Below are 26,484 nucleotides of genomic sequence, written 5' to 3'. Positions count from 1 at the left end.
TAGAAAGGCTGAATAATTCATGCAAATATTTGAAGAAAAGAACAAAAACTTATCATCTAATAATTCAGTACACTGCTCTTTATTTTGGTTCATAAAAGGAGATCTCACACTTGGTTTTGTGGGAAGCTCAGCTTCAGAAGCTTTGAAATGGAGATTTAATGAATTACATCACAATTATATTTGAACATTGAAAAGAAGCATTATCCAAAAGGCAAATTCCAAACTTATGCCTTTTTCAAAGGAAGTGTCATTTGGAAGGAAACTGATTCACACCATGAAATATGTGGCATTTCTCTCAGTTTCCACTCTCTTCTAGGATACTAGTGGGCTCATGTGATATATAGACATGTGCTTAATCAAATTTAGCTTGACTTCTCAAGTTAAGAAAATGTATATGAACTATTTCCGAGATAAGCAGAGGCACTTTCTTTTTATAGCACACATCTCAGGCTGCTGTACTTGTCTTACTCCTTTTTTTTGAAAACTTGGCCTTGTTTATAGAATCTGTAAATTGCTATTCCCTTAGAACAATACTAAAACCTATCAAGCTAGATGGTATTTTAGAGTGTTTTGTTTTATCTTCAATAAAGAATATTGCACTATTTATTTACTATTTGTATGAGAGAATTTTAGAAAGTTCATGGAGAATATAATGAAGATTCCTAGTTTTGGTGTAAAAACTTGAAATCTATGCATAATTTCATAAAATACATTTTCATGATCTATTTGAATACTCATTTTTAAAAAAATTAAAATATCAGAGAGACAGATTAAACTGGTCCTCTATCTGCTGGTTTACTCCCCAGATACTAGCAGCATCTTGGGCTGGACATGCTTAATGCAGTTTAAAAGGAGAAGCTCTATTATTCATCTGAGAATGGAACTTGAGTGTTGGACGCAAACCTTTTGATTGATTATTGAGCTGAGTGACGCTGAGTGAGTCAGCTAATCTCAGAGGTAAAATGAAAGGGTTATTGCCTCCCATTCTGTGATTCTACAGTTTGATGAATTCTGAAAATTGAAGACAAGATGTCAAGGGCCACCGTGAACGTGGTCCTCTGGGCTGAGTCACAAACGGGAAGAGCATCAGCAGGGCCTGTCTTTGTGCTTCACCTGGAATCTGTTTGTCAGAGGTCACACACACCAAATCTCAGGGGTGCACAAATGCCACCAAAACTAGCAGAGGTGGAGAGGAGCATGAAAAATTGAAGAAAAAAAAAAACCTTCACAGAGTGAAACAGAAGTGAGTTTCTAATTTTATTTCAAATGACTTGCAGGTCTGAAAAATTATTGAACTGTCACAGATGTTTATATGAATAAGCAGTATGCAAAAGGACCAGTTACAACACAGTAATTCACCAAGGTTAATCTTTGAAGAGTCTCATTTTTACAGTCCATTTAAAATGTTGTAGACTTTAAAATCTATTTGCTTATTGTTTCATATTTTGTCTTTTGTTCTTCAAAGCTTTTTCTCAGAAGTTCAGAAAAATATATGTGATATGTTAAAATAAAAAATGTAGTAGGAAAAATCTCGCATGTTGCAGAAAAAGACAAACTCTCAATGAACCATATATCAGACATAGAACTTATTTACTATAAAGAATATTTTGTGCATGAGTTTTACAATATAACTATTCAAGATACAGATTTTAAAATTTAAAATTTTATTTTTATTGACAAATAGCAATTATAGATGTTATCTGTCCGGTAAATATAGTGCTTTGATACGTGTGTATATTGTAGAGTAATCAAATTAGGCTAAGATGTCTCCTCATATCCCTATTTTTTTATGGTGAGAACATTTAATGTCAAGATATACATTTTTTCATTGTAGTTGACAGAAATAAGAGTAAAGATTTTGTGGTTGAATTTAAAAGCTGTAAGAATGCCTGCTTATATACAATTATATGTTACCTTTGAGGACATCATGAATACAGAATACTCATTCATGCTAGAATTATTTATCTATTCTTTAGAAAGAAAACATTACATTAAAAATGTCCAATATCCAAGTAACTTTGAAAACCAGATGACATAATTTCTTAGCTTTTTTGGTCATTGCTTCCTGTTGGCCTGTAGCAGTGATTCATGTAGTAATTGTAGTTTCTAGCATCATGCGGCAGATTGAAAGGATTGTGCATGAGATTTGGAACACTATTCTTGCTTCAAAAATGTGCAACTTCACTAGAATTCTGTTCATCAGAGAATGTAGTCTCACTAAAATTAAGTACTTTGATTTAAAATCTTCTAAGGCCTCCATGGAATACATACTATATAGAGAAATGTGACTGAATTTCACTTCTTAGTCAGTTTTTGTAACTTACATGTACAAGTACAAAAGAAAGCTTTTACTAATTCATCATGTCTTTTTGAAAAATAGGTCACTTTCATTTACATGTGTTGAAATACAGCTTTGTAAAACAGTAGGGTTTTTTTTCAATATATAGGGATTCATTTAAAGTTATAAAGACAAAGGCTGTAACATTTAAGTTTAAAACAAGAAAGAGTAAACAGAAATATAAACACAAAAGGACAAACATCTTTGAGTTAGCCCCCGATAAGGGTAGCAGATTTAATTGTACAAACAGGTTCCACAGACCACCATAAGGTATTTTTTTAAAAAAGATTTGTTTTTATTTGAAAGGCAGATTTATAGAGGAAAACAGAGAGAGAAAGATCTTCCATCCGCTGTTTTTGTCTCAGCCCTTGCTGAGCTGATCTGAAATCAGGATCTAGGAAGTTCTTCCTGATCTTCCATGTGGGTGCAGGGTCCCAAGGCTTTGGGCCATCTTCTGCTGCTTTCTCAGGTCACAAGCAGGGAGCTGGAAGGGAAGTGGAGCAGCCGGAATAGTAACCAGCACCCATGTGGGATTCTGGTGCATGCAAGACAAGGACTTCAGCCCTGCATCGAGTATTTAAACAGGAATGCTTAAACACTGATGGTGGAAATATGAATTAAACACTATGGAAAACAGTATGGAGATTTCTTCTTTTTTTTGTCGTCATCGTCTTCGTCCATCTGTCTATCTGTCTGTTCTCTGTCCGTTTTCACCCGGCTGTCCCAACAGTATGGAGATTTCTTAAAAGACTAGAAACACAATTGCCATTTGACTCAGAAATTCCCTATTGGGTATATACCCCCAAAATATGAACATGTTGTATCAAAGAGATACCCGGACTACTATGTTTATCATTGTTTATTATAGTTAAAATTTGGAATCAACTGAGGTGTCCACGGTCAGATGAATGGTTAAAGAAAATGTGGTATATAAGCAATGGAATAGTATTCAGCCATAAGAGTGAGATTCTATCATTTGCATCAAAATGGATGCAATATCATGTTGAGTGAAATAAGCCTAACACAAATACTGCAGTTAAGGAAAAAAAAAAGGAAAAATAAAAAAAAACCCCCACAAACAGAAACAAAGAAATGCCTGTTTGTGTCAGTATTGTTTTAATTACAGTTTCATGAAACTTTGTTTTATTCTTTCTCAAACCAGTAGTTGAGAATGTGGTGCTGCTATAGTTATAGTGATCTGTGATTATTTTAAAATTTACTGTAGATAGGTGAGATGGTAATTTTCCATTCAATCATTGTATATAGCCATTGACTGTATTCCTATTAAACTAAGATGTGTTTATGTACCACTTATTACATTTCTTACTTGGTGAAACATTCAGCCTTTTTACTATAATGTAAGTTTAGAATATGTTATCTCAAGAATTAAAAAAAAAGAAAATGGGAGGGAAGAAGGGAAGAAAAACTGGGAGCAAGTGAGAACAGAAATATTATAGTCTTAGAATTGTATCTACAAACAATATGGAATCTGTGAAAAGCTAGAAATAAAAAATAAAATGTGAAATAAATTGAAAATTAAGAATCAGTGAGTAAATTAGGATAATTATTGCATGCAAATTATCCTACTCTAGGTAGAGAATTAATTACATTTTTGTAATTAATTACATTTTGTTTTTTCAGAAGCGACCTCAAGAACCCCTAACAGCAGTTTGACTTACATCATATTTGGCCTCAAGAATCGTTAACTGAGTAATTCTCCTGTAGTAAAACTCTCCATTTGAGGCCATTTGCATCAGAAACGAATCCATTTGTAAACCTTATATATTTCATCATTTTGGATCTTCATGCTTTTTTGAAATTTATTTTTAAAAGCAAGTTGGAGGGGATGCATGACCATGACTGAACTTTCACCAAAGTTTAGAATTGCACATGAAAACCCAAGAAGTTTCTAGTTTTCCCCCCCAAAGGGTTAAGTGCCTCTGAGAAGTCTAACTAAATTTACTTCAGAAGTATTGCAGATATTCTTTTGCTGTGGTTTGGTTTATTTCCTTCTTGATAAAATTCTGTTTTCCTTCCTCTTCCTCTTCACTCTATTACTTAATGTGGCCCCAAGGTGTGCTACAGTTCTTTAAATCACTTCTTTCACAAATACACATGTACGCTTTATGAGAGAACTGAAAATTAGGAGCTCAAATTCTTCTTTCCCTCTTATTTTATTTTCCACCTTTGATATAAGAACTAAATCTTTTAAAAAAATTATTTTTGGAAGGCAGAGTTACAGAGAGAAGCAGGGACAAAGAGAGAGAGAGGTCTTCTATCTGCTGATTCAGTCTGCAGATGACTTCAGCACCCAGAGCTGAACCAGTCTGAAGCTGGGAACTGGGAACTTTTTGCAGTTTCTCACGTGGGTGCAGGGGCTGAAGTTCTTGAGCTATCCTCTGCTGCTTTCCCAGGCTGGAGGGAGGGAGCTGGGACTAGGACATGCACCCATATAGAGTTTTGGTAACACAGGTTGAGGCTTAGGCTAATATGCCATGGTGCTGGCTCTAAGAACTTTAATTAAAAACAGCAACAACATTTATTTACTTATTTGAAAGGCAGACTAAACAAGGGCTGAGGGTGGGGGCTGTGGAGAGAGAGAAAGGGAAGGAGAGAGACTCACTTACTGGTTTACCCTTCAAAGGCCTGCAATAGCTAGGTCTAAGTCCAGCCGAAGCCAGGAGCCAGACTGTGTGCGTTTATGTCTCCCGTGTGGAGTGCAGGGGTCCCAGTACTCAAACCATCAGTCGTTACCTGCTGCCTCTAAGTGTGTTAGCAGGAAGCTTGGTGAATCAAAGGTGGGACTCTGACCCAGACATTCGTATATGCAATGCAGTCGTTTAAAGCAGAGGCTTAACTCATTGTTCCATAATGTGTTCCCCTGCTTTCCTATTTATCCTTATTTATTTATTTAGCTACTTTTCTGGCACTAAATCATCAGCTTGTCCCTTTCTCTTTGAACCATATTGAGACACAGTGCAATCTTAAAATAACAAGTAGCCTATGTTTGTTTCCCATGTTCCTGATCCTTGGCTTAGCAAGGAAGAGCTTAAGAAGCCTCCTGTACTCCTTCAAGTAGGATGGCTTTGGCTGATGTCTCAGAAGCAGTGAATCATGTGGTACCATGTGCCCATGCTTTCCTCATGACTCATCCATTTCTCAACTGGCTGGGCGAGTCTGTGCTGCTCAAATGCCTTGTGCTGATGGACAACTATACCACTGATCTAGGGCCTCTCTCTCTCTAGGGTACCTCAAGTTCTGTGTAATTCCATCTAACACACAGGTCAGTAGTGGTAATGTAGGGTGACTTGATTTTGCACCTTAGTGAATACAAGAGATTTTCAAATAATTCAATCGAGCCTCACTGAGCTTCATTTTGCAAATGGAGAAAAGGAAGCAAGTAATTTCTGCAAATATTTTTCTTTGATTTATTTGAAAGGCAGAGATGAGAGAGAGAGAGAGAGAGAGAGAGAGAGAGAGAGAGAGAGAGAGAGAGAAATATGAATCATCTACTTGGTGATTTGCTCCCCAAATGCTTGCAACAGGTGAAGCTGGGCCTGATCAAAGCCGGGAGCCTAGAACTCAGTCTGGGGTGGCAGGAACCCAAGTACTTGAGCTGTCACCTGTTGCCTTCCAGGGTATGTCCAATAACAAGAGACTGGGATAGGAAACAGGAAGCAGGGCTGAGACTTGAAACCAGGTATTGTGTGAGATGCAGGTATCCTTTGCTGAATCTTAATGGAGCATGTTCTCTAAGCTGTTTTCCCAACAAGTCTTTCCTAGATGCTTTCCTATGTAAATTCCTAGTTAAGTAGAGAGCTGAAGATTTGAGTGCCAGATTCTTTCATCATACAAATCATTTTAAGAACTAGCAAGATCAGCACTTCTGATATCCATGAATGCATGTATTGCACACTTTCCACATGCAGTGTAGTATGTTAGGTTGTATACGGAGAAATGGAAATAAAGACATGGCTCCTGATGTATGAAAGTACTCTATTTGTAGAAATATGGGATTAAAAAGGGAAGTTTATTTTGGTTTAAAAACCTTTTGAAATCCATGCATAATTTGTTAATACTCTTCTCATGGAGTTTTTGCAGACCCTTTGTATGAACAGATTTTAAGAATGGTTTACACCAAAATAAGCTTATCTTTACATTTAATTTTCTTTTTTTTTTCTGGATCAATTGCTTTTTTTTAAAATTATTTTAATCTTTTTTAAAATTTATTTATTTTTATTGGAAAGGCGGATATACAGAAAGGAGGAGAGAGAGGAAGATCTTCGTTCGATGATTCACTCCCCAAGTGAGTGCAACAGCTGGTACTGCGCTGATCCGAAGCCAGGAGCCAGGAGCTCTTCCGGGTCTCCCGTGTGGATGCAGGGTCCTAGGTCTTTGGGCTGTCCTCAACTGCTGTCCCAGGCCACAAGCAGGGAGCTGGATGGTGCCTATATGGGATCCTGGTGTGTGCAAGGCGAGGACTTTAACCATTACACTATTGTGCCAGGCCCTACATTTAATTTTCTATGAAGTTTCTGAAACCCCTTTGTTTATGGTGTCTTACACTCTGGTTAGGAAAACTATAAGACAACTGATGACATTTTACTCCATCTCATCGGCAACACAAAATTGTTTTCCCTTTTCAATGGTCTTGTCTTTTCCACAACATTCCTGTCACGGCCAAAACTCCTCTTCATATGACCCCTCCAAACAAGCTCTCTTTTGCTTGAATGTAGAGTCAAATAAGCATTCATTTCTCCCACATGTCCTGGCTTGACTTTGCAGTGCAGTTAGTAGTTTCTTTTCTTGTAGGTGTTGCATTTCTTCTTGAGGCAGGAACTAGGTTTTTTTGTGAAGATGTTCTAGGCCATTTTGAGCTGGACGTAACTATAATTGGCTGGATTCCATTCACAAGTCTCATAGGGAATACTCAGCCTCACCATTTTTTTCCTGGCTATTTCCATGTGAGGTTGCCAGGCAGTCCAAGGGTCTTCCTTCCTCCTATGCCTAGATCCTTTTATCAGGATCCTTTTATCCTTGCAGTGAGATGGGACTGGTGTGAATGAGAACATTCCATTGAACTACATTGAAGGCACAGTCTAGCAACTCGGTTGGGATTCTCTTTTGGGGAGCCCTTTTTTAGGGGCTAGTGAGGTAAGAGGAGCTATTATTGTTCCTTCCTGACAGAAAATCACCCACTTTCTCTCCCCTTAGCCTACTTTTGGGTCCTTGATTCTGCTGTCTTCTGGGTGGAAGGAAGACAGCCCCGCTAGTTGCTTTACTCTAGGGTTCCCTAAAGGAGGACAGTTTGGGCAGCAGTTCACATACACTTTGCATGTTGCTGTTGCTTTCTGCTTGTTAAATCTTTCCCTTTCAAAGTGTATAATAAGAGAAATGGGGATGGAAAAGAAAGAGGAATATGAGCTGGGTGAGAATAATGACAAACTTAATTTTTATTCTTCTGTGGAGTCAGCATCTTGCTATGCCTCTCCCTGCATTCCACCGTGGTTCCTGCTGGGCCTTTTCTGGCTCAGTAGGCAAGCAGTGTGGCCCAAGATGCTGCAGGGTTAACAAGCTCTCAGGTGGTGCCTGTGCTGCTGGTTTCTGGACCACACTCTTAAGTTGCTTGGGTCTATCGAGGAATGGTAAATGAAAAGCACTAGTCCTGGGTGGGATGCGTGTCTATGTGGGTGGGTCAAGGTATGGAAGAAGGTAGATAGGACAAAAGTTTCAGTTCTTTTTTTTCATGTTTTCCTGTAGAAGGGCAAGAGGATGGGATACTCCTTGCTGTCAGTTACATCAGCACCTGGAATGAGGACGGTCATCTGATAATGCCTTAGAGACTCTGATGTGAGAAAGATGTGTTGCGAGGGTGTTACTTGAGTGGTTTTTGTAGTAATGAGATATTGTCAGCTTTGTTGCACCAAGGTTGAGAAAACCTTTCCATGATCTATTGCCTGACACAGTCCACACTAGCACATCCACAGACCCAGACAATTGCTGCAAAGCTTGGTCAGGAAAGTTGTCCGACTTGTTCTGCTTTCCATACTCTGACAAGGCATTCACTGTCCGCTGCAGGCCTAGGTGAGCTGGTTGTCATGTCCCTTGGGTGCATCTGGACATACTGTCCACTGCACAGGCATCAGCAGCTGCGAAGGTCCTGATACATGCACTTCAAGGTTGGACCACACATTCTGTGATTCTTGGCTGGAGTTTGAGTCCAGTAGTTGGGGAGTGCTCCAAGAAACCTCACCTGGGGTGACCTTGGTCCTGACTCTTTTGTGTACCAGTCAGTGCAAAGTCAGGTTTGGTCTTTCACCTGCACCAGCCAATGGACTTGCATGTGGATGCAGCTGCTGATCAGTTCCACTCCCACCCTCATCTCTCACATGAACCAACAGGTGCTGTGGCCTTGCCTAGCCCACTCCAGGCCTAGTCCTCACAAACACTAGTGGATTTCATGGTCTAGTCAGGGCAATCCCCAACAACCTCCACCACATCTTCCCCCAGTCCCAATCTTTGCCTGTGCCAGCATGTGCTGCAGGCTAGTCAAACTTATCCCACATTCCAGCTGGCTCTCATGCATATCTGTGGATGCTGCAGCTTAGCTCTGCCCAACATGCCCCTATATCTGGTCCACACATATGCCAATGAGTGCTGACACCCAGTCCAGCCTAACCCATCCTCAGCCCTCGCTCTTGTGCTCAGCAGTAGATGCTGCAGCCAAGCCAGGGGAGTACTCACAGCTCCCTCTCCAGGCTTATTCCTAGCCAGAATCTTGTGCTTGCCAGAGATTATTGTGGTCCAGGCTTACATAACTCACACTGGGACCCATTCCCAGTAACTGCCAGCAAATTCTGTGGCTTAGTTCGGTCAGCCTGCACCCATTCTGGCTTCTGTGCATGCTAGATGATATGGCACTAGCCTAGCCTGGCCTGCTCCCAGTCCCAGCTCTCATGCTCACCAGTGGAAACAGTGGCCAAGCAGGGGAATCTCCGGAGTTCCCCTACCAGGCCCACTCCCAGTCCCAGGTCTTGTGCATGTCACTGGGTAATATGGCCTAGTCTGACACAGCCCACCTCCAGTCCCAGCTCTTGCCAACAAGTGTAGTAGCCTAGCCCAGCCTGGCACACCCTCAGCCCTGACCCTTTTGTAAATTGGTGGGTTTGAAGCCCAAACTCAACCTGATCTACACCTGGTCCTGGCTCTCATTCATGCCAGTGTGTGCTGTGGGATGGCCCAGCCTCATTTGTCCTTAGACTTGGTCCCATACAAATGTCAGTGGATGCTGCAACCCTACGTAGCCTGGATTGCCCCCATTCCCAGTTTTCAGGATCACCAGTGGGAGCTGTAGTGTACAGGGGGAGTCCAAGTTGCTCTACCAGACCCCCTCCCAGTAGCAGATCTTGCATGTGCCTGCAGGTGCTGCCACCCATCCTGATATGGTTTGCCCTAGTCCTGGCATTCACTGGCCTAGCCTGACTGGCCTACACCCATTCTTGCCCTCTGTGGTGAGTAGTACCAGTTTCTTAACCATCTTTCATAAAATAATATTTGACATTCACTTAGCACTGAATTTGTGTCTGACCCTGTTTTAGGTGTTTTGCATCTATCACCTTGTATAATCACCACAATAGTTTTGTGAGATGGGAAAAGCAATTATTTGCCTCACTTTATAGATGGTGAAATCAAGGTACAGTTTAGTTAATTTATTAAATATTATAGTAGGTGGTAGACCTAGAATTCAAATTCAGTCTGGCTCCAGAGTCTGTGTATGCAGCCTTGTTTCTCTCCAACATTCTGCCCACCTCACATTCGGCCCTCACACAAACCAGTAGGAGCTGCAGCCTAGTTGGAGTGACCCACAATAACCCCCATCAGGCCTGCCCCCTACCCTGGTTCCCATGCTTGCCAGTATGGACAGCAGACTTGTCCAGTATGTCCCACATCCCATTTAGCTCTTACAAATGTCAACAGGCATTGAAGCCTAGTTCAACCCAACCAGCCCTACTTTCCAGCTCACACACATGCTGGCGGGTGCCATTCTGTCTAGCCACACCTGTCCCAGTCCTGGTTTTCATGCTGTCCAGTGGGAGTGGTAACCTAAGAGGGAGGTGCCCACTATTTCCCTCCTGGGCCCACTCCCGGATCATGTACTCTCTGCTGGTGGTTCTGCAGTTTAACTTAGTCAATTATTCATTACAGAAACTCATCCACTCAGGGGAACAATATTGATACATATAATTTGTATTAAAAATCTTTCTGCTTAGGGTCTGGTGCAATAGCCTAGTGGCTAAAGTCCTTGCCTTGCAACTGCCAGGATCCTATATGGCTGCCAGCTCTAATGCTGACAGCCCCACTTCCCATTCAGCTCCTTGTTTGTGGCCTGGAAAAGCAGTCGAGAATGGTCCAAATCCTTGGCACCCTGTACCTGCGTGGGAGACCTATAAGAGGCTCCTGGCTCCTGGCTTCAGGTCGTCTTAGCTCTGTCCATTGCAGTCACTTGGTGAGTGAACTAGCAGAGCAAAGATCTTTCTCTCTGGGTATTTCCTTTTCTCTGTATTGCTGACTTTTCAATCAAAATAAATAAATCTTTAAAAATAAAATCTTTCTACTCTTAGAAATATCTGACTATACCTTGAATAAGCTTTCCTATTAGGTTATGGAAATTTATTGAAATAAAAATCAAAGATAATAAAAATATTAACTATTATTTATTGGGGCATCATCTATGACATGAAACTTTTTGGTATTGAAAAACAGTTGAGATCAGGCGCGTTCAGGGTGGCATGGCCATAGACGACAACCTGAAACACAATTGAAAAGTAGAAATTTTATGTATTTAAAGTATACCTATTGATCATGTTATATTCTTAGTGAAATAATCATTAAAGTTTACACGTATTATAATTTAATAAATTAAACACAAATATATTTAGTTTCATTACATTTAGTTAAATGTAGATATAATTATATATGAACTTTAATATAAGTTTCTAAAATATAAATAAACTATATACATTTTATAAATTTAGTGAAGTAATCACCAAAAGGGACTGGTGTAGTGGCATGAAGTTTAATCCTCTGCCTGCTAGAGTCAACATCCCTTATGGGCACTGGTTCAAGTCCTGGCTGCTCCACTTATGAGCCAGCTCTTTGCTTATGGCCTGGGAAAGCAGCAGAGCATGACCTAAGTCCTTGGGCCCCTATGCCCACGTGTGACACCCAGAAGTTTCTGGCTGTCAGCTTCAGATCAACTCAGGTCTGGGAGTTGTGGCCTCTGGGAAGTGAATCTTTAAAAATCTTTTTTAAAAGTATTTATTTATTTTTATTACAAAGTCAGATATACAGAGAGCAGAAAGGACAGAGAGGAAGATCTTCCATCCAATGATTTATTCCTCAAGTGGCCGCAACGGCCGATGCTATGCCAATTCGGAACCAGGAACCAGGAGTTTCCTCCAGGTCTCCCACACGGGTGCAGGGTCCCAAGTCTTTGGGCCGTCCTCAGCTGCTTTCCCAGGTCACAAGCAGGCAGCTGGATGGGAAATAGAGCTGCTGGGATTGGAATCGGTGCCCATATGGGATCCAGGTGTGTTCAAGGCGAGGACTTTAGCCACTAGGCCACCGCGCCGGGCCCTAAAAATCTTTTAAAAACAATCTTTAAAAACAATCTTTAAAGAAAAATTACCACAGTCAAGCTAGTTAACGTATCTGACTTCATATAGGTGCTATTTTCTATTTTTTCTTTTGTTTTTGTTGTGAGATTCGCTAAGATCTACTCTAAGAAAACTTCACAATGCAATAATTCTGGATTATATTGTTAACTCTAGTCATATTATAGTGTAATAGATCTCTGGGACTATTATTAATCTTGTGCAGTTGAAATGTTTTACCCATTTACCAATATCTCCCCATCTTCCCTTTTCTCCAGCTCCTGGTCACCATCATTCTACAATCTGGATCTATGAATTCAACTGCTATAGATTATACATATAATTGACATCAAACAGTGTTTGTTTTTCTGTGTCTGACTTGTTTTTATTCAGCAAAATGTCCTTCAGGATCATTCATGTTGTCACAAATGACAGAATTTCCTTCTTTTTAAAGGCTGAAGAATATCCCATTGTGTATATAGACCACATTTTCTGTATTAATTCATCTTTGCTGACCATTGCGTGTTTTTCCCTGTCTTGACTATTATACAATGACTATGGGAGTGAACATATCTTCAAGATTTTTATTTATATATACAAGGGCACTTTAGAAAGTTTTGGGAAAATTGAACTAGCAAAAAGTTTATTTTGTTATAAAATTTTTGAAATCCATGCATAGTTCTTTCATAATATGTATTTTCATTAGCTTTTTGAAGACCCCTTATACGCATGGATTTCAAAATTTTGCACCACAATAAACTTTTAATCCATTTTTCAATGAGTAGGTTGAAATAACTTCATATAATTAGAAGTAGGATTTTTGAGATATAGGCAGCTTTAGTTGTTTTCTAAAATTTTGTTTTACTTATTTTTAAATTGATAGATCTTCTATCTACTAGTTCATTCTTGAAATGTGCACAGCCGCTAGGACTGGGGCAAAGAAAGGAGCCAAACACTCAATCTGGATGCAGATCCAGATTTACCTGATTTACCTGCGCTCATGTATATCAGCTCCTGTCTCCTGGACTGCACACAGACAGCCAGCTGTTTCTGATACAGCACGTGGCTGTCTCCAATGAGGACTTAACTACTCGGTCGAATGACCACTTCTGCTTTTCCGAATTTTTGAGGCACCTCCATACTGTTTTCCATTCATGTCTGTGCCGATTGACATTTCCAGCAGTAGTGTACATGGATTCCCTATTCTTTACATTCTTCCATCACTTATCTTTCACTGTGTAACGCAATCTAAATACACTTTAATCTTTACAACATTTAATAGAGTGGGCAAAAAGAAAAAAAAATCTGTAGTGTCACTGCAAGCCCTCTGGCTACCTCTAGAAAGCGGGCAATTCTAACTGACTCTCTGGGTGCAGGAAACGAGAGGAAATCTGGTCACAAGCTGGCTGAGAAGCCAGGAGAGAATGTTTGGGCTTCTCCCACCTGGTGGGTGATGTGGATGATATAGATGACCTCAGTGAAGCCTTCACCTTGCCAGGAAACTCCTCCAGTGGTGGTGAGTGTTCAGATGTGAAGTGTAGGAGCTGGGGGCAGCGGTGGGGCGGGGGGGCCCTCACACACACCCAGCCTCTCATCCCCTCCGTGGAAGCCAATACAGAAATCTGCCTCCACTTACTCACAGCCTTCTGAGAAACTACCTAGTGGACCTGTCTGGTTGCTGGATATAATTAGAGATGTTAAGTTTCTACGGTGCATCTTCTCAAAAATCTTATGAATTATGCATAATTATCCAATTTAAGAAATGAGGAAATTAGGGTTGAGAGGAATTAGGGGAGTTGCCCAACATCATTAGACAGTCTGCAACTGAACAATGGGCAATTCAAACTCTGGCCTGCATCTTTCTTAACCCATTAAGTCCCATACTTTCAATTCAGTCAATACTTCAGTGACATTGACACAGGTACATTAAAACATGTTGCAAATCATGATCTCGGGTTACATTTTCATTATAATTAAGAACAAAAATAGAGATTTTCTTGTAAGCAGGATGCTAGAACCATATAGTATCTTACGTATACAAGCTATCCCACAAATAGGCCATTGGGCAAATATGATACCCAATCATACATTACGCAACACACAAATAAGTGACTTTTCTGACTTGTTCAACAAGTATTTTTTGGTGGAAAGAATGAAGAATTACATCACACTTTGGACACTTATGTTGTCAATTTCACATGCCATGGCTTGTTTTGACATCATTGTTATTGCTATTTGAGAACAATATGGTTTCTTGTGTCAAATCTGACATCATCTTAGACAACAATAAAACCAGGAATGTTATGCTTTTGTCCTCTTGTTGGTTTCCCATTTCATCATCTTAGATGTGCTAAGATGTCTATTTTTGAAACCAAAAAAGTTCATGAAATTTTTCCTGCCTTTGTTCACAAATGTGTGAATAATCCATGCATTCAGGAGACACACATGTGGGCCAACACACCATTCTTTTTCTTTTCACCCCATGAGACGTAGACTATTCAGAAACCAAGAAATCAGGTTCATCCACACCACCGTGGAAATTGTGATAGGTATCCAGTCAATACCCTTGAATGAGGCACACTGACTCTACCCTTTATAGCCTGTTTCCATCTTCAAACTTGGCCAAGTGGTTCTAGTGTATCATAACTTATTCCAACATTTACTATCTAACAATTTGCAATGAGAATTTATTTATACGACACTCTTGTTTGCTTTTCTTTCATCAGTCTTGTCAGTTTCAGAGAACATTTATTTAGTCTTTCCCCTTCCCCAAGATGCTTGAAAGGCAGCAGTACATTTCAAAACACCTCACATAACTATGCTGTATACCTTGTCCCAATGCCCCTAGATATAGAGCGGTTGTTTTCAAACAGTGGTCATTTGAAATACAGCTCATTTCTCATAATAAAATGACAAGTTATTTATATAAAATAACTTTAGGAATGCATTTCATATATAACAAATCAGTTATGCATGTAATCTTTTTCACTTGAATATTTAGTAAAAGTAATTGTGCAGTAAAGGTCTTGTCGTTTTCACAGGGAATTCTAAAATAGTTTCCAATGCCGTAATCACCTGTTTTCTCTAAAAGCATGTTTGTGTTAGAGTTAGCGTCTGGTATATTTATGGTTTGGTTTAAGTTTCATAGTTGTCTTATATATAGTATGATGGGTTACAATGGGTTAATCTCAAGCTCATGTTCCTTTTAGTCCTCAGGGTGGTTGCTTTGATGCAGGGATGTTACAAACATCTCACCTTGGCATTTTTCCTGCTGCTGTCTTTGACCATCTCATTTATTATTACTGATTTTATCCAAAGTTCAAGAACACGTTAGAGAATTTTTGAGGTACCATTGAAATTAAGTGCTTAGACTTTTACTTTTTAAAGATTTATTCACATTTATGGGAAAGTCAGAGGAGAGACAGAGACAAATATCTTCTGTCTACTAATTCACTCCCTAAGTGGCCAGGGTGGCTCCTGAGCTGACCTGAAGCCTGGAGCAGGGGCCTCTTTCAGGTCTGCTCTGTGGGTATAACGTCCTGGATTGCTTTCTCAGGTCATAAACAGGTAGCTGGAAGGGAAGCAGAGCTGCTGGGACACAAAGTGGCACCCATATGGGATCCTGGTGCATGCAAGGCGAGGACTTTAGCCACTAGGCTACCACATAGGACCCAAGTGCTCAGACTTATGACCATGTACTGCTGAGTTACCTGCACACTGTCTCTTTCTCTTCCAGCCTCATGTGTTTGACATCTTACAGTTAGGGGTTCTTGCAGGGAAGGGTCAGTTAAAATTCCTATAGGCAAGCATTTTATTTCTCATGGCCTTGCAATAGAGGAAAGTTTCTTTTGAACTCATGACACTGTATAATGCAAAGACTTTCATGTAGTTCTTTGCAAGATGTACCTAATTTTGTAAGTAAAATAGTGAGTACAGTGGCAACATTAGGAATGGTCATTGTGTTTTGCTGTTTCAAGCTTTTGACTATTTTAAGCTAATTGTCGATTTATATGGGATAGTTACAGGACTAAATATTCTACATCTGTTTCTTTTCACTGCTGCTAAAGAAGGGATTGAGTGGTAGTCTTGTGGCATGGCTCAGCCTCCATGGGAGACCCAGCTGGAGCTCTGAACTCCTGGTTTCAGCCCACCCCAGCCCAGCCCTGTCTTTGGCAGTCATTTGGAGAATGAATCAATGGATGGAAGATGTTTGTCTCTTGACCTTTTAAATGAAAGCTAAAATAGCTAAATAAATAATATTTTAAAGATTTAGTATTTATTTATTTTTTTAAAAGATTTATTCATTTTATTACAGCCAGATATACAGAGAGGAGGAGAGACAGAGAGGAAGATCCTCCGTCCGATGATTCACTCCCCAAGTGAGCCGCAACGGGCCAGTGCGCACTGATCTGAAGCCGGGAACCTGGAACCTCTTCCGGGTCTCCCACGCGGGTGCAGTGTCCTAAAGCATTGGGCCGTCCTCAACTGCTTTCCCAGGCCACAAGCAGGGAGCTGGATGGGAAGTGGAGCTGCCGGGATTAGAACCGGCGCCCATATGGGATCCCGGGGCTTTCAAGGCGAGGACTTTAGCCACTAGACCACACCGCCGGGCCCAAGATTTAGTATTTATTTTTAATGCAAAGTCAGATACACAGAGAGGAGAAGAGACAGGAAGATCTTCTGTCGATGATTCACTCGCCAAGGGCCACAATGGCTGGAGCTGAACCAATCCAAAGCCAGGAGTCAGGAGCCTCTTTCGGGTCTCCACCACAGGTGCAGGGTCCCAAGACTTTTTACTGTCCTTGACTGCTTTGCCAGGCCACAAGCAGGGAGCTGGATTGGAAGCATGGCCAAAGGGATTAGAACTGGCGCCCATATGGGATCCTGGCATGTGCAAGGCAAGGACTTTAACTGCGAGGCTACCATACCTGGCCCATGATCCACTTTACTAATCAAATATACCTGGTAACTTAATCCTTTAATGTTGAAATGGCTTCAGTTTCCTTTGCCAGCAAGGTTGACTGTTAACTGTCTTACTTTTGTTTCTATAAGGCAGCATACACACACACACACACACACACACACACGCACGACAAGACATTAGAAAGTCAAAGATAAATTAGGTACAAAACATTTTGATATCTAGTTTTTCATCACATCATACACTTTCCATAAACTTTTTAACAACCTGTGTACATGTTTGTACATTTTGAAATTTGAAAGTGTTAATTCTTATAACTTGTCTATTTCCGAAATGTAACAGTAAATCTCTGCCAACCCTCTATCCAGCAACCATCCTCTCCTCTAACTTCACATAAATAGCACGTACTGTGTAGTTTTTTATCTGCAGGAAACACTCTTGAGTTGCAGGAGTAATAACTGTATTTGCTTTTTTTTTCTTGAGAAGTTAAAACTTTTCATGCCTTACAAACAGGAAAAAAAAAAAAAAGAACCAAAAAACAAAACTCCAGAAGAACCTATGTCTGTGATAACGTCTTCCATGGAAAGTGAGTTTCCAACACAAACTTCTTGAGAAACAAAGGCTGCTGGATTTAGCTTTCGGCTCTCACTTTCATTCAACAGAATTGTATGTTTAGACACAAGCTTTACCTAGAGATAGTCATTCCACCAGGAGAAGCAATATGTGAAGTTTTTTTTTTCAAGAAAGTTTTTGTGTGAAATCGTGACTCCTGCCAGTGATGTCGTATGTTTTAGTTAACTTTCTTCCCAGGAACTAGGAACATTTCCCAAGCCCCAGATAGATACAGCTGGAATGCTATTCCAAAGGCAGTTGCAGGGGGCTGAAGGGAGACATCATTTTACACCCTCTGTTTGTTTCTGATTGAAGTAGATTTTCCACTCTATTTTCCTTACGGTGAAAGCACAATTAACTTTGAAAATTATGCAGCCTTCTTCCGTCAGAGGAAAATGATCACGGTTTTTGTCACTGCTATTACAATTTATCCCATACTAAACTGAGCAAAGAAAGGTGATGGTTCTACTGGATTCCTTCCCAAGCTCCCTAAGGAGTAAAAATGTAGAACTGACTCCCCCATGGGACCTTCTGTTTCTGCTCCTTCCTCCTGCTTGAGCAGTGTAAGCGCTCTGCCACCAGGCTGTTGATTAGCTACTCTGCAAGCAGGCATGCTGCAGCAATTAATGTTCCCCATGTTGACTCTCAGGAAATACAATACTGTTGAAGTACCCTTCACAACCATCAAGGAGAAATTACAAATTATGTTCAACACACTTTAAAGCAGTTTTACATGTGATTAAAACAGCTTAAGAAGGATGGGCTGGAGCTGACTCCTACTGGTTTATGAGAACCATTGTTAAATCGTAAGGAATTCTGCCAGCCAGGCATTGATCCTGACATTGGATCACGGTGGTAGTATTTATGCCACAGAAATCAGTATCTGCAAAAATTCAGTCTCTCCATCCCAGCTTATCAGCACACTTTTGTCTATGCCATTAAATGGCATCATTCCATTAATACTTGTTGGCTAGAGCAGCACCTCTCACTCGTGCTGGACAAGTGTTTACTGATCACTCTTCCTAAGTTGAAAAGTCATTTAACACCTGTATCGGTGTCCAGTGTCCATTATACCCACTGACCATAGGGTTGGGACTTAAAATAGTCTAAATGTATTCTCACAGTATGGATGCCAGAGGTCTAGATTACCAGCCGAAAATCTAGGCGTCCGCGGAGTTGTGTTTCCTTCATGTGATGCAGGAGAGAATTTGTTCTTTACTTTTTCCTGCTGCTGTTGGCTTCTTGCATTTCTTAGCTTGCGATTGTGTCACTTGAGTCTTCAAAGCCAGTGTCTTCAAATCTCTCTCTGCTATCTCTTTATGATTAACATGTTGCCTTTTCCTCTCTCTTAGATGTGAAATCTCCCTTCCCCTCCCTCTTTTATGATTACACAGAGGATCCACCCAGATCACATCACTCAAGACTATTGTTCTAATCTCAAAATCCTTAACCAATGCCATTGGCAAAGTTTTTTTTTTTTTTTTTCAAAATAAGACAACACCTATAGTTTCTGGTGATTAGAATCTGGTATCTTCGGGAGGGCCACTTTTTAGCCTACTACAATACTCACCTCTGTATCTCCTTGTACATAGGGACATGCTGCATTTGTGTTACATCCTTAATAAATGACAAAGTCTCAGCAGTACTGTCCTTATGATGATGATATGGTTGGTCTATACTAAGTACTTCCTACATGCTAGGCAAAGTACCTAACGTATAGGAAAATCTTCATCTTGTTACTATGCCTTTCCAAGTCAAGAAATATGTGCTCAAATGTCACTAGAGAGTCTAAACTGATTTATCATGATACACATTCCCTGCTTCCCTCCATTCACTGGGGCTGTTCCTAGACCTTTCCCAGGGGACTCCTGTTTTATGTTGCCTACTCTTCTCTCCTAGTTCATAGTTTCCAGTCCTGTTCCTTAGTTACTCTTTCACAGCTTGTCTCTAATATCAGTATGACGGTAATTAGTAGGGTGACGGAAAAGATATTTTCTGACTGGGAATGACTTTCTGGTGTGCAAAATTCCTGGCCAGGTGAATGGAAGCTCTGGACCAAGGTCAGTTCTTGGGTGAAACCTTTACTGGCAATTGTGTCTCTCAGTCAGTGGTTTGAGGATAGCTCTGAACCATTCCTGTGAGTGACAAGCCTTTTCTCTTCTATCCTGTGGCCTTTGGAATGTGTGCATTCCAGAACTTCTCTCCTGTGATGTTTGTGCAGTTCACGGTTGCATTTTAGCAGCTTTACAGCAGACGAAGAACAGGATAAGGGCACTAATGTCTGATGACTGACTGCTTCATGAACGGTTCTGGTCTGCAATTGTACACATTGGACAAATGATGGTATATACATATTAAAACATTTTCTTGTATTATTCTTTGTAGTTACAGTTAATAATTTGTTAATTTTTTAAGAAATATAATACAGGAAGTCAGTTGGGTTTGAGTAGCACATCTATATTTCTGTTAAAATATAATTTTCAATTGTGGAAAAAAGCTGGTTGGAGCTGGCCCATATGGTAGCTAGTGTTTCATGAAGGAATTCATATCAGACTTAATCAGTTTTAAACATGCTCTAGAAGCGCCGCCATGTAACTTTGTTTACAAATGGAAAAATGTATTTCTGAAAACTGGATAGAATTAACAGTAACAGGTCTATAGCAGACTTGGGGAAGACTGTGTTAGCTTCACTGCTCTAGCTTCAAGTTATTAATCTGCCAGAGTCTTAAGTTCTTTTTTTTTTTAAAGATTTATTTATTTTTATTACAAAGTCAGATATACAGAGAGGAGGAGAGACAGAAAGGAAGATCTTCCGTCTGATGATTCACTCCCCAAGTGAGCCGCAACGGCTGATGCTATGCCGATCCGAAGCCGGGAACCAGGAACCTCTTCCGGGTCTCCCACACAGGTGCAGAGTCCCAAGGTTTTGGGCTGTCCTCAACTGCTTTCCCAGGCCACAAGCAGGGAGCTGGAGGGGAAGTGGAGCTACCGGGACTAGAACCGGCACCCATATGGGATCCCGGGGCGTGTTTAAGGCGAGGACTTTAGCCACTAGGCCACGTCGCCGGGCCCGTAGTCTTAAGTTTTTTATGTGTTAAATTGTGATGATAATTTCTCCTTCTGGGGTTTTAGGACACGCCTACCACATGTTTAGTATTGCAGATCATAGTTTTTACCATCTATATTAGAAACAAGGTTGAATGATTGGACTCTCCTTATATTTTATATGTTGAAACCATGACCCCCAATGTGATGGTATTAGGAGCTGGGGCCTGTTGGACAAAGCCTTCATGATTGGCATTAGTGCCTGTATGAAAGAGACCCCAGGTGTGTAGCTTGCGCCTTCTGGCAAGTGTGGTTGCAGAGGGAATTTGATTATATCTATATTATATAGCCCTTCATAGAAATTGACTACACTGATATTCTGATCTCAAACTTCTGGCTTCGAGAGCAGTGAGGAATAAAATTTTATTGTTTATAAACCATCCAATTACATTATTTTGTTGTAGCAGCTTGGGTATACGAAGATGTGCTGAACATGAACAAATGCATTGATAGTGGATCTCAGGAAAAATACCATCATGTTATAGTCATTCGAATAACAATAATGGTACTTTCTAATCTAACTTTCCACTTCCGCAATGCAGTTGTAATAAAAACATTACTTTTTTTTTTCACCTGGGGAACATTTCTGGCCTAACCTGGTGCCTGCTCTTTCCCTCTGGTGGAACCTGTGAACTCCACCAAGTAGTTCCTGCTCTGTTTGTTCACATATCTCTAACCCACCAGAGATGTCTGCCTGAGAGCACAGAGCTAATTTTCTGAATCTTCATTGCCTAGCAGAACTCCTGGAACATGGGGCTGCAAACACTCACCAAACTGAATTTGAATAAAGTCTCAGTTTTTGAAACACAAGCAAAAAATGAATGCGCATTTACTCTAGGAAGCCTTCTCTCATGGGAAAGAAGATTGATGCCATTGCTTTGTTTCTTCACATTCCTTTCTGAACCCTGTTTACTTTGGCTTTGACTTGGCTCTTAAGGACAGAGACAGACAGTGTTCAACTTTTGTGACTTTAGACCTTGCTCTCAAAGGCTAATTACAGACATAATGGATATTGGTTTTTATTTCATCATTCTGTGACTCAGACTTGGGGGAATTTGGGGCTAATTGAATGGAGAGTGACTTTAGTTTACCATCAGCAGTATAAGCTAACCTTTGAGAGCATCAAGATAAGCCTGCTGTATGTATAGTTTTATTTAATCATTCCCACAGCCCTTTTAAGTTGGTGTTATTATTATTTTGTGTATCTTACAGCTAAAGAAGCTTAGGTTCAGAGAGGAATTTGTTCAGGGTCATAGTAGGGCCAGGAGTGAACCTGCACCAACAGGACTCTGGAAGTCTGGCACTTGAACATCACGTTATATTATGTCTGCATGTTATTGTTTTCTAGAAGGAAAAACATTTCAGCCTCACTAAATGCTAAACTAAGGAGATGCTAGATTACACTCTGGGGGAAATAAAAGCAAGCCTGCAGGAGAAAGGCAAGTGAGGCACCTAGGGCACAACATTCAAGAAGTTACTCATTGTTAGGTGCCAACCTTGAACTTGAATGGCCTGCAGTTCCATCCGTGTGTGTGCCTGACTTGCCTCACCCAGGTGATTTGCTTCTGGGGCGCTGAGTCCAACAAGGGGCCTGTATCAGTAGAGGTCAGTCAGGAGAGAAAAGCCGTGTGTGATTGGCACAGGGAAAATTTAATATAAAGAATCATTAACCAGCAGTCCATTGTTTAGAAACTCTGTGAGGCTGCAGAGACAGAGACTGAGTCAAGGGAAGTCAAGAAGTTTTGACCTTCAGGACCAGAGGGAGGACTTTGTTTCTCGCTTCGGGCTGTGCCTGAGTAAGCACCACTTGCCCTGCGTGTGAGGCCACAGTAGATGCTGCAGCATTTTCTCTCAGCTCACCCCAGGCATTTAGGCTATTTAAAAAATCTAAATAACATCTCAGTCAAACCAACATTCCAAGAGGGAAATGTTTTAATGTCTTTTCCCAGAATGACCTTTAGGTCACACAGAGAGTACAAACAGGCTGGGTGACAGTCCATAGTTCTGGAGATTTGTGGGAACACAGAGGTTTTGGCAAAGGTACATGTAAATCTCAAGGAAAATTTGAATTTAACTCGATGTCACACAAACTGCACAGTGGAATTTGAATGCAGATCAGATTATAATAGCTGTTTGTTATCTCTCATTTGAACTGTAGAAACAGAATTGCTTGAACAAATTCCCTTCCTTTCTAGAGCTTCCAAAGTGCTTAATATTTACATAATGATTATTCTCCAGCTATAGAGGAAATTCCCTAAGGGAAAGAAAGCACCAATGAATTTTGAACTGAAATAACACGACAAAGAGAAAAAAAGGAGTGTGTTTAGTCTCTGCTTTGGAGCCTACTCTATCAGGAGAATTCTAAATAACACTGGTCATCCTTTTGCATGTTAAACTGAAACCAAGAGAAGGTAGTCTCACACATTTCAGTAATACTTGAATGTATTAACTAGGCCAAAGGTATAGCACCAGTTGAGGATTTATATCACATCTTGTATTTACAAAGTGGCAGACCGTGAGCATTTTAGTTTTTTTAAAAAAGATATATTTGAAAGAGGGAGAGGGACACACACACACACACACACACACACACACACACACACACTGTTGTGCCAGATTTTGAGATCCCCAGAAAATCATCCAGTCTGAAGTCGGTGCTAATGCATAAAGGGCAGTTTATTCAGGTTAACCTAGGTCTCCCAGCCACCCCCTCCCCCCAGCCCAGCAGAGGCAGCTGCAGCTGAGGATGTAGCAGGAGCAGCAGGGCAGAAAACAAAAGAGAGCAAGGTTGAACAACACAGGGTTCTTATACATTCCAGGCCAATAATTATACAGTCATGATTGGTCAGTTTAACTGTTAACTTTCAAAAAGAGCAAGCTGGCAGGCTTGGATTGATGGGTTTGAAGCAAGCAACTTTCAAAAAGTAGAAACTGATAGGCTATAGGGTAGTGGGTGTTATCAAACACCAGGGACCTCCTTCCTGAGGAGTGCTCTGCCTATGTGACCTGCCAGGTGCCCTGCTGTCAGGCCTGGAGTTCACACAGCCCCCAGCCAAGCAAGTAAGGCAGAAATCACAAAAGCAGAAAACATCTAGGTTCTTCAACACACCACACAAAGAGGGAGAATATCCCTCTACTGATTCACTCCCCAAATGCTTTCAACAGCTAGGGCTGGGTTAAGCCAATGCTCAGAGCCTGAAACTCTGTCTAGGTCTCCCACATGGGGGAAAAGAGCTCAAGAACCTGAGCCGTCATCTGCTGTGTTCCAAGCACAGGAACTTGACAGGAAGCTGGTCAGGAAGCAGAGGAGCTAGAACTCAATCCCGGCCACTTTCATACGGGGGTCTGGGCATCCCAATCAGTGACCTAATTCACTCTATTATATCTGCTCTTTGTTTCAAGGATGTTTTTATTCTGTTATTTGGAAGGAGTAAGTCCATATTTCTAGAACCCTGGAGATCCACTCACCATTCAAGGAAAGCATTGATGGTGTTCTTTCCTAAGAGGGCATTTGCAGACTGTTTGTTATTTGTGATTCTGCAGACTCTGGGAAGCTTTTCACAGTGAAAAGGGGAACAGGCTTGAAGCACACTCCTAGACCTCAGCATTGACCTACGTATGACTTGGGCTGAGATGACTTTCAACCTGGCTTCACTGCAGTATCACTGAGAACCTTAATACCCAAGCCTGGACATACCTCTGGCTAATTTAATGGGCATCTTCAATTGGTAAGTCTAGATTACTAGTATTTCAAATAACTTTTCCAAGTGATGTGAATACGTGAGTAGAGGTGAAAGCCAATTCTAGCTCTAATATATAATGCTATTGATACTGGTTTATTTGTGAAGTACATCTTAGTGTCCAAATCTTTGCATATGTTTTAAAAGGTGTTCTTAGTAGGACACAATGTCTTTTGGAGTCCACTGTGTGGGAATATGTATGCATCTTTATATAAAATCTGGATGTTAGAACAGGAAAATGAAAACAATAATATTAGGGTACAGAGAAAAAGGACATTTTTTGTTAGAATCTTAAAATATTGTGTTGTTTTAGTAACAGCCTCCCCCCCCCCACATACACACACTAATTATTAAACACTCCTTCCCCATATCTTTTTTTTTTTTTGGTCCATTTGGGTTTGGAAGTGTTCTTTCAGAAGGCTACTGAAGTCTGACCTCTGAATATGGTATAAATATTTCTGTTATTTGATTAGAGCTACTCAAATATCTTTCTCTGTTTTGAAAGGGTATTTCATTAAAGAAGTTGAGAATTGTGTGCAGGATCAAAAATTTTCATTATTGAGGGTTTAATATAATGTGGTAATTTGTTGTATACTCAGTTGTAAGAGCTAAATGTAGCTCATGACTTAATTCTGAAACCTAACAAAATGCATAGGTCATAGATAATATTCATCAACCATGGCTGTCATAAATATTCATCTGTCTGTCTTCATCAGGAAGTTATTAACAAGTCAAAGCTATTTGTGAAGAAATGAAGGTGATCTTATATCTATATCTACTCCTACTTGAAGGTAGATTCATTTTTATTTTAAAGATTTATTTATTTAAAAGGCAGAGTTACAGAGAACAAGGAAGAAACAGAGAGGTCTTTGATCTGCTGGTTCACTCCACAAATGACCACAACAGCCATTTCTGAGCAAAGCTGAAGCCAGAAGGTTCTTTTGGGTGCCCCACATGGGTGCAGAGGCCCATATGTTTAACCAGCTTTGTCCTAACGTCAATCCTAAGTGAATTCATCTTTAGAGTACTGCTATGGCAATTCATTTATGAGAGGACATTCCTTTTAAAAGTCTAATACTCTTCTGCACAGTTCATTAATGTTTATTTGTGGCATGGACATTATCCAATCAATGGACTATGTAAATAATCCATATTGAAAAGAGAAGTCAATATTTTATTCCTGCCCTTACCTGATCTCCTTCGTGATTGATAACCCATGCTAAAGAGTGTTGGACAGTTGATGTGCCATCTAGGAATAGAATAGAGCACAGACTGACAAACTTCAGAGCAGAGATTGGCGAATGTTTTCTAGAAACATCCAATAGTAAATGTTTTGAGCTTTACTGCTTAGTTTGGTGTTGTAGCACTATAGCAACCCTAGATGATACACAAATGAATGAATGTAACTGTTTCCACAAAACAAAACAAAACCTTTATCTACAAAAATATGTGGCAAAATGGACTTGACTGCTGGGCCATGGCCTGCCTACTCCTGGAATGGAAAAAAACCAACAAATCTTAAACTGACTTTCAGATGGTAGCAGAAGATAAGATTGGGAATTTTAACTAACACTGAAGGAGCCAATGTTGATAGTATTAAGTATTAGCAAGTAGGTATACCATGATAGGAAAAGTCATGAGAAAACATTAATTATAATGAGTGGTAACAGCAGTTTAATTAATCAATATGAAAACTTATTAATGACTTGGGTTAAATACTTTATGCTTCAGATCATAACTGTAAGATAGTATTATAATATTTTCCTTTAGTATATTAAGAAATTGAGGCACAGAGAAATCATGTAAATTTCCTAAAGACACAAAGCTGCCAAATATCATAGTTGAGATGTGGATCCAGATAACATAACTTCTAAGACTGATCTAACAATATATTACTACCCTTTCCCAGAGGACAGAACAAAGGCCAAAGTTGTTACATCTGGGATGGAATGGATGGTTCTTTATAAATGACCAATCCTGTAGTCTCTGTTTGGATAATAGGGGTTCACTGTGTTGGAAATTAGTGCCCTGTGGCATATACTGTGGTCACACAGTTCTCCTGATTTTCTCATATTTCTGTATGCCTTCAAGTGGAGGCATTGGTAGTGTTTTATT

The 26,484-nt window shown here is 40.3% G+C and overlaps 1 protein-coding gene and 2 long non-coding RNA genes across 7 annotated transcripts in view; all 3 read left to right on the top strand.

Moving 5' to 3' along the window:
• Positions 1-24,260, top strand: part of LOC131481012 (uncharacterized) — a 57,355-nt gene extending 33,095 nt beyond the window's left edge. The window contains exons 3-4 of one of the 2 annotated variants that reach the window (XR_009245985.1): positions 9,761-9,849; positions 24,173-24,260. This is a non-coding gene — a long non-coding RNA (uncharacterized LOC131481012). The remainder of the gene's footprint in view (positions 1-9,760; positions 9,850-24,172) is intronic. The other variant, XR_009245984.1, reaches the window with a different exon arrangement.
• LOC131481013 (uncharacterized) lies at positions 831-5,505 on the top strand. Its single transcript, XR_009245986.1, has 3 exons — positions 831-957; positions 3,980-4,062; positions 5,377-5,505. It is a non-coding gene; the product is annotated as an uncharacterized LOC131481013 (long non-coding RNA).
• Positions 24,261-24,275: 15 nt separating the features above from the next.
• Positions 24,276-26,484, top strand: part of TMEM178A (transmembrane protein 178A) — a 203,539-nt gene continuing 201,330 nt past the window's right edge. For 3 of the 4 annotated variants that reach the window (XM_058668037.1, XM_058668031.1, XM_058668036.1), the window contains exon 1: positions 24,276-24,357. The gene's annotated coding sequence lies outside the window, so the exon portion shown is untranslated. The remainder of the gene's footprint in view (positions 24,358-26,484) is intronic. The other variant, XM_058668035.1, reaches the window with a different exon arrangement.

This window comes from Ochotona princeps, chromosome 8 (assembly GCF_030435755.1).
Source record: "Ochotona princeps isolate mOchPri1 chromosome 8, mOchPri1.hap1, whole genome shotgun sequence".
NCBI lineage: Eukaryota > Metazoa > Chordata > Mammalia > Lagomorpha > Ochotonidae > Ochotona > Ochotona princeps.
The sequence above is the reverse complement of the archived record's forward strand: the minus strand, read 5'-3'. Positions and strand labels throughout refer to the sequence as shown.